We start from the raw sequence: 9,041 nt of genomic DNA, 5'->3' as shown, positions 1-9,041 counted from the left end.
ACATGCGAATCCTATTGGGAACGTACTCAATTCACCATGATACTTAGATTCCGTTCCTTAAAATGTTGCTCGATATTGAAAAGCAAACTCATACAAGCATGTCCCATTGGGAACTCACTGAATTCGCCTAGAAATTTTGATTCCGTTCGTGAAAATTTTCCTATATCCCGAACAGACCACTTATTACTAGTGCGGCCTATTGGGAACTAACCGAATTCACCATGTTACTCAGATTCGGCTCACCAAATTTTTATAAATCTTTAAAAGTACACATATTACAAGAGCAGGCTACTAGGAACTAACTGAATTCACAAAGAAACAGTGTTTCAGTGCGTTAAAACGTTGCTCTATCTTGAATAACAAACTTATTACATGCGAATCCTATTGGGAACCTACTCAATTCAACATGATACTTAGATTCCGTTCCTTAAAATGTTGCTCGATATTGAAAAGCAAACTCATACAAGCATGTCCCATTGGGAACTCACTGAATTCGCCTAGAAATTTTGATTCCGTTCGTGAAAATTTTCCTATATCCCGAACAGTCCACTTATTACTAGTGCGGCCTATTGGGAACTAACCGAATTCACCATGTTACTCAGATTCGGCTCACCAAATTTTTATAAATCTTTAAAAGTACACATATTACAAGAGCAGGCTACTAGGAACTAACTGAATTCACAAAGAAACAGTGTTTCAGTGCGTTAAAACGTTGCTCTATCTTGAATAACAAGCTTATTACATGCGAATCCTATTGGGAACCTACTCAATTCACCATGATACTTAGATTCCGTTCCTTAAAATGTTGCTCGATATTGAAAAGCAAACTCATACAAGCATGTCCCATTGGGAACTCACTGAATTCGCCTAGAAATTTTGATTCCGTTCGTGAAAATTTTCCTATATTCCGAACAGTCCACTTATTACTAGTGCGGCCTATTGGGAACTAACCGAATTCACCATGTTACTCAGATTCGGCTCAACAAATTTTTATAAATCTTTAAAAGTACACATATTACAAGAGCAGGCTACTAGGAACTAACTGAATTCACAAAGAAACAGTGTTTCAGTGCGTTAAAACGTTGCTCTATCTTGAATAACAAGCTTATTACATGCGAATCCTATTGGGAACCTACTCAATTCACCATGATACTTAGATTCCGTTCCTTAAAATGTTGCTCGATATTGAAAAGCAAACTCATGCAAGCATGTCCCATTGGGAACTCACTGAATTCGCCTAGAAAATTTGATTCCGTTCGTGAAAATTTTCCTATATCCCGAACAGTCCACTTATTACTAGTGCGGCCTATTGGGAACTAACCGAATTCACCATGTTACTCAGATTCGGCTCACCAAATTTTTATAAATCTTTAAAAGTACACATATTACAAGAGCAGGCTACTAGGAACTAACTGAATTCACAAAGAAACAGTGTTTCAGTGCGTTAAAACGTTGCTCTATCTTGAATAACAAGCTTATTACATGCGAATCCTATTGGGAACCTACTCAATTCACCATGATACTTAGATTCCGTTCCTTAAAATGTTGCTCGATATTGAAAAGCAAACTCATACAAGCATGTCCCATTGGCAACTCACTGAATTCGCCTAGAAATTTTGATTCCGTTCGTGAAAATTTTCCTATATCCCGAACAGTCCACTTATTACTAGTGCGGCCTATTGGGAACTAACCGAATTCACCATGTTACTCAGATTCGGCTCACCAAATTTTTATAAATCTTTAAAAGTACACATATTACAAGAGCAGGCTACTAGGAACTAACTGAATTCACAAAGACACAGTGTTTCAGTGCGTTAAAACGTTGCTCTCTCTTGAATAACAAGCTTATTACATGCGAATCCTATTGGGAACCTACTCAATTCACCATGATACTTAGATTCCGTTCCTTAAAATGTTGCTCGATATTGAAAAGCAAACTCATACAAGCATGTCCCATTGGGAACTCACTGAATTCGCCTAGAAATTTTGATTCCGTTCTGAAAATTTTCCTATATCCCGAACGGTCCACTTATTACTAGTGCGGCCTATTGGGAACTAACCGAATTCACCATGTTACTCAGATTCGGCTCACCAAATTTTTATAAATCTTTAAAAGTACACATATTACAAGAGCAGGCTACTAGGAACTAACTGAATTCACAAAGAAACAGTGTTTCAGTGCGTTAAAACGTTGCTCTATCTTGAATAACAAGCTTATTACATGCGAATCCTATTGGGAACCTACTCAATTCAACATGATACTTAGATTCCGTTCCTTAAAATGTTGCTCGATATTGAAAAGCAAACTCATACAAGCATGTCCCATTGGGAACTCACTGAATTCGCCTAGAAATTTTGATTCCGTTCGTGAAAATTTTCCTATATCCCGAACAGTCCACTTATTACTAGTGCGGCCTATTGGGAACTAACCGAATTCACCATGTTACTCAGATTCGGCTCACCAAATTTTTATAAATCTTTAAAAGTACACATATTACAAGAGCAGGCTACTAGGAACTAACTGAATTCACAAAGAAACAGCTTTTCAGTGCGTTAAAACGTTGCTCTATCTTGAATAACAAGCTTATTACATGCGAATCCTATTGGGAACCTACTCAATTCAACATGATACTTAGATTCCGTTCCTTAAAATGTTGCTCGATATTGAAAAGCAAACTCATACAAGCATGTCCCATTGGGAACTCACTGAATTCGCCTAGAAATTTTGATTCCGTTCGTGAAAATTTTCCTATATCCCGAACAGTCCACTTATTACTAGGGCGGCCTATTGGGAACTAACCGAATTCACCATGTTACTCAGATTGGGCTCACCAAATTTTTATAAATCTTTAAAAGTACACATATTACAAGAGCAGGCTACTAGGAACTAACTGAATTCACAAAGAAACAGTGTTTCAGTGCGTTAAAACGTTGCTCTCTCTTGAATAACAAGCTTATTACATGCGAATCCTATTGGGAACGTACTCAATTCACCATGATACTTAGATTCCGTTCCTTAAAATGTTGCTCGATATTGAAAAGCAAACTCATACAAGCATGTCCCATTGGGAACTCACTGAATTCGCCTAGAAATTTTGATTCCGTTCGTGAAAATTTTCCTATATCCCGAACAGTCCACTTATTACTAGTGCGGCCTATTGGGAACTAACCGAATTCACCATGTTACTCAGATTCGGCTCACCAAATTTTTATAAATCTTTAAAAGTACACATATTACAAGAGCAGGCTACTAGGAACTAACTGAATTCACAAAGAAACAGTGTTTCAGTGCGTTAAAACGTTTCTCTATCTTGAATAACAAGCTTATTACATGCGAATCCTATTGGGAACCTACTCAATTCACCATGATACTTAGATTCCGTTCCTTAAAATGTTGCTCGATATTGAAAAGCAAACTCATACAAGCATGTCCCATTGGGAACTCACTGAATTCGCCTAGAAATTTTGATTCCGTTCGTGAAATTTTCCTATATTCCGAACAGTCCACTTATTACTAGTGCGGCCTATTGGGAACTAACCGAATTCACCATGTTACTCAGATTCGGCTCACCAAATTTTTATAAATCTTTAAAAGTACACATATTACAAGAGCAGGCTACTAGGAACTAACTGAATTCACAAAGAAACAGTGTTTCAGTGCGTTAAAACGTTGCTCTATCTTGAATAACAAGCTTATTACATGCGAATCCTATTGGGAACCTACTCAATTCAACATGATACTTAGATTCCGTTCCTTAAAATGTTGCTCGATATTGAAAAGCAAACTCATGCAAGCATGTCCCGTTGGGAACTCACTGAATTCGCCTAGAAAATTTGATTCCGTTCGTGAAAATTTTCCTATATCCCGAACAGTCCACTTATTACTACTGCGGCCTATTGGGAACTAACCGAATTCACCATGTTACTCAGATTCGGCTCACCAAATTTTTATAAATCTTTAAAAGTACACATATTACAAGAGCAGGCTACTAGGAACTAACTGAATTCACAAAGAAACAGTGTTTCAGTGCGTTAAAACGTTGCTCTATCTTGAAGAACAAGCTTATTACATGCGAATCCTATTGGGAACGTACTGAATTCACCATGATACTTAGATTCCGTTCCTTAAAATGTTGCTCGATATTGAAAAGCAAACTCATGCAAGCATGTCCCATTGGGAACTCACTGAATTCGCCTAGAAAATTTGATTCCGTTCGTGAAAATTTTCCTATATCCCGAACAGTCCACTTATTACTAGTGCGGCCTATTGGGAACTAACCGAATTCACCATGTTACTCAGATTCGGCTCACCAAATTTTTATAAATCTTTAAAAGTACACATATTACAAGAGCAGGCTACTAGGAACTAACTGAATTCACAAAGAAACAGTGTTTCAGTGCGTTAAAACGTTGCTCTATCTTGAATAACAAGCTTATTACATGCGAATCCTATTGGGAACCTACTCAATTCACCATGATACTTAGATTCCGTTCCTTAAAATGTTGCTCGATATTGAAAAGCAATCTCATACAAGCATGTCCCATTGGGAACTCACTGAATTCGCCTAGAAATTTTGATTCCGTTCGTGAAAATTTTCCTATATCCCGAACAGTCCACTTATTACTAGTGCGGCCTATTGGGAACTAACCGAATTCACCATGTTACTCAGATTCGGCTCACCAAATTTTTATAAATCTTTAAAAGTACACATATTACAAGAGCAGGCTACTAGGAACTAACTGAATTCACAAAGAAACAGTGTTTCAGTGCGTTAAAACGTTGCTCTATCTTGAATAACAAGCTTATTACATGCGAATCCTATTGGGAACCTACTCAATTCAACATGATACTTAGATTCCGTTCCTTAAAATGTTGCTCGATATTGAAAAGCAAACTCATACAAGCATGTCCCATTGGGAACTCACTGAATTCGCCTAGAAATTTTGATTCCGTTCTTGAAAATTTTTCTATATCCCGAACAGTCCACTTATTACTAGTGCGGCCTATTGGGAACTAACCGAATTCACCATGTTACTCAGATTCGGCTCACCAAATTTTTATAAATCTTTAAAAGTACACATATTACAAGAGCAGGCTACTAGGAACTAACTGAATTCACAAAGAAACAGTGTTTCAGTGCGTTAAAACGTTGCTCTATCTTGAATAACAAGCTTATTACATGCGTATCCTATTGGGAACCTACTCAATTCAACATGATACTTAGATTCCGTTCCTTAAAATGTTGCTCGATATTGAAAAGCAAACTCATACAAGCATGTCCCATTGGGAACTCACTGAATTCGCCTAGAAATTTTGATTCCGTTCGTGAAAATTTTCCTATATCCCGAACAGTCCACTTATTACTAGTGCGGCCTATTGGGAACTAACCGAATTCACCATGTTACTCAGATTCGGCTCACCAAATTTTTATAAATCTTTAAAAGTACACATATTACAAGAGCAGGCTACTAGGAACTAACTGAATTCACAAAGAAACAGTGTTTCAGTGCGTTAAAACGTTGCTCTATCTTGAATAACAAGCTTATTACATGCGAATCCTATTGGGAACCTACTCAATTCACCATGATACTTAGATTCCGTTCCTTAAAATGTTGCTCGATATTGAAAAGCAAACTAATACAAGCATGTCCCATTGGGAACTCACTGAATTCGCCTAGAAATTTTGATTCCGTTCGTGAAAATTTTCCTATATCCCGAACAGTCCACTTATTACTAGTGCGGCCTATTGGGAACTAACCGAATTCACCATGTTACTCAGATTCGGCTCACCAAATTTTTATAAATCTTTAAAAGTACACATATTACAAGAGCAGGCTACTAGGAACTAACTGAATTCACAAAGAAACAGTGTTTCAGTGCGTTAAAATGTTGCTCTCTCTTGAATAACAAGCTTATTACATGCGAATCCTATTGGGAACCTACTCAATTCACCATGATACTTAGATTCCGTTCCTTAAAATGTTGCTCGATATTGAAAAGCAAACTCATACAAGCATGTCCCATTGGGAACTCACTGAATTCGCCTAGAAATTTTGATTCCGTTCTTGAAAATTTTCCTATATCCCGAACAGTCCACTTATTACTAGTGCCGCCTAATGGGAACTAACCGAATTCACCATGTTACTCAGATTCGGCTCACCAAATTTTTATAAATCTTTAAAAGTACACATATTACAAGAGCAGGCTACTAGGAACTAACTGAATTCACAAAGAAACAGTGTTTCAGTGCGTTAAAACGTTGCTCTATCTTGAATAACAAGCTTATTACATGCGAATCCTATTGGGAACCTACTCAATTCAACATGATACTTAGATTCCGTTCCTTAAAATGTTGCTCGATATTGAAAAGCAAACTCATACAAGCATGTCCCATTGGGAACTCACTGAATTCGCCTAGAAATTTTGATTCCGTTCGTGAAAATTTTCCTATATCCCGAACAGTCCACTTATTACTAGTGCGGCCTATTGGGAACTAACCGAATTCACCATGTTACTCAGATTCGGCTCACCAAATTTTTATAAATCTTTAAAAGTACACATATTACAAGAGCAGGCTACTAGGAACTAACTGAATTCACAAAGAAACAGTGTTTCAGTGCGTTAAAACGTTGCTCTCTCTTGAATAACAAGCTTATTACATGCGAATCCTATTGGGAACCTACTCAATTCACCATGATACTTAGATTCCGTTCCTTAAAATGTTGCTCGATATTGAAAAGCAAACTCATACAAGCATGTCCCATTGGGAACTCACTGAATTCGCCTAGAAATTTTGATTCCGTTCGTGAAAATTTTCCTATATCCCGAACAGTCCACTTATTACTAGTGCGGCCTATTGGGAACTAACCGAATTCACCATGTTACTCAGATTCGGCTCACCAAATTTTTATAAATCTTTAAAAGTACACATATTACAAGAGCAGGCTACTAGGAACTAACTGAATTCACAAAGAAACAGTGTTTCAGTGCGTTAAAACGTTGCTCTATCTTGAATAACAAGCTTATTACATGCGAATCCTATTGGGAACCTACTCAATTCAACATGATACTTAGATTCCGTTCCTTAAAATGTTGCTCGATATTGAAAAGCAAACTCATACAAGCATGTCCCATTGGGAACTCACTGAATTCGCCTAGAAATTTTGATTCCGTTCGTGAAAATTTTCCTATATCCCGAACAGTCCACTTATTACTAGTGCGGCCTATTGGGAACTAACCGAATTCACCATGTTACTCAGATTCGGCTCACCAAATTTTTATAAATCTTTAAAAGTACACATATTACAAGAGCAGGCTACTAGGAACTAACTGAATTCACAAAGAAACAGTGTTTCAGTGCGTTAAAACGTTGCTCTATCTTGAATAACAAGCTTATTACATGCGAATCCTATTGGGAACCTACTCAATTCAACATGATACTTAGATTCCGTTCCTTAAAATGTTGCTCGATATTGAAAAGCAAACTCATACAAGCATGTCCCATTGGGAACTCACTGAATTCGCCTAGAAATTTTGATTCCGTTCGTGAAAATTTTCCTATATCCCGAACAGTCCACTTATTACTAGTGCGGCCTATTGGGAACTAACCGAATTCACCATGTTACTCAGATTCGGCTCACCAAATTTTTATAAATCTTTAAAAGTACACATATTACAAGAGCAGGCTACTAGGAACTAACTGAATTCACAAAGAAACAGTGTTTCAGTGCGTTAAAACGTTGCTCTATCTTGAATAACAAGCTTATTACATGCGAATCCTATTGGGAACCTACTCAATTCACCATGATACTTAGATTCCGTTCCTTAAAATGTTGCTCGATATTGAAAAGCAAACTAATACAAGCATGTCCCATTGGGAACTCACTGAATTCGCCTAGAAATTTTGATTCCGTTCGTGAAAATTTTCCTATATCCCGAACAGTCCACTTATTACTAGTGCGGCCTATTGGGAACTAACCGAATTCACCATGTTACTCAGATTCGGCTCACCAAATTTTTATAAATCTTTAAAAGTACACATATTACAAGAGCAGGCTACTAGGAACTAACTGAATTCACAAAGAAACAGTGTTTCAGTGCGTTAAAACGTTGCTCTCTCTTGAATAACAAGCTTATTACATGCGAATCCTATTGGGAACCTACTCAATTCACCATGATACTTAGATTCCGTTCCTTAAAATGTTGCTCGATATTGAAAAGCAAACTCATACAAGCATGTCCCATTGGGAACTCACTGAATTCGCCTAGAAATTTTGATTCCGTTCTTGAAAATTTTCCTATATCCCGAACAGTCCACTTATTACTAGTGCCGCCTAATGGGAACTAACCGAATTCACCATGTTACTCAGATTCGTCTCACCAAATTTTTATAAATCTTTAAAAGTACACATATTACAAGAGCAGGCTACTAGGAACTAACTGAATTCACAAAGAAACAGTGTTTCAGTGCGTTAAAACGTTGCTCTATCTTGAATAACAAGCTTATTACATGCGAATCCTATTGGGAACCTACTCAATTCAACATGATACTTAGATTCCGTTCCTTAAAATGTTGCTCGATATTGAAAAGCAAACTCATACAAGCATGTCCCATTGGGAACTCACTGAATTCGCCTAGAAATTTTGATTCCGTTCTTGAAAATTTTCCTATATCCCGAATAGTCCACTTATTACTAGTGCGGCCTATTGGGAACTAACCGAATTCACCATGTTACTCAGATTCGGCTCACCAAATTTTTATAAATCTTTAGAAGTACACATATTACAAGAGCAGGCTACTAGGAACTAACTGAATTCACAAAGAAACAGTGTTTCAGTGCGTTAAAACGTTGCTCTCTCTTGAATAACAAGCTTATTACATGCGAATCCTATTGGGAACCTACTCAATTCACCATGATACTTAGATTCCGTTCCTTAAAATGTTGCTCGATATTGAAAAGCAAACTCATACAAGCATGTCCCATTGGGAACTCACTGAATTCGCCTAGAAATTTTGATTCCGTTCGTGAAAATTTTCCTA

The sequence above is a fragment of the Rattus norvegicus genome, chromosome 17 (genome assembly GCF_021556685.1).
Source record: "Rattus norvegicus strain SHRSP/BbbUtx chromosome 17, alternate assembly SHRSP_T2T, whole genome shotgun sequence".
Taxonomy (NCBI): domain Eukaryota; kingdom Metazoa; phylum Chordata; class Mammalia; order Rodentia; family Muridae; genus Rattus; species Rattus norvegicus.
This window is presented reverse-complemented; position numbering follows the sequence as displayed.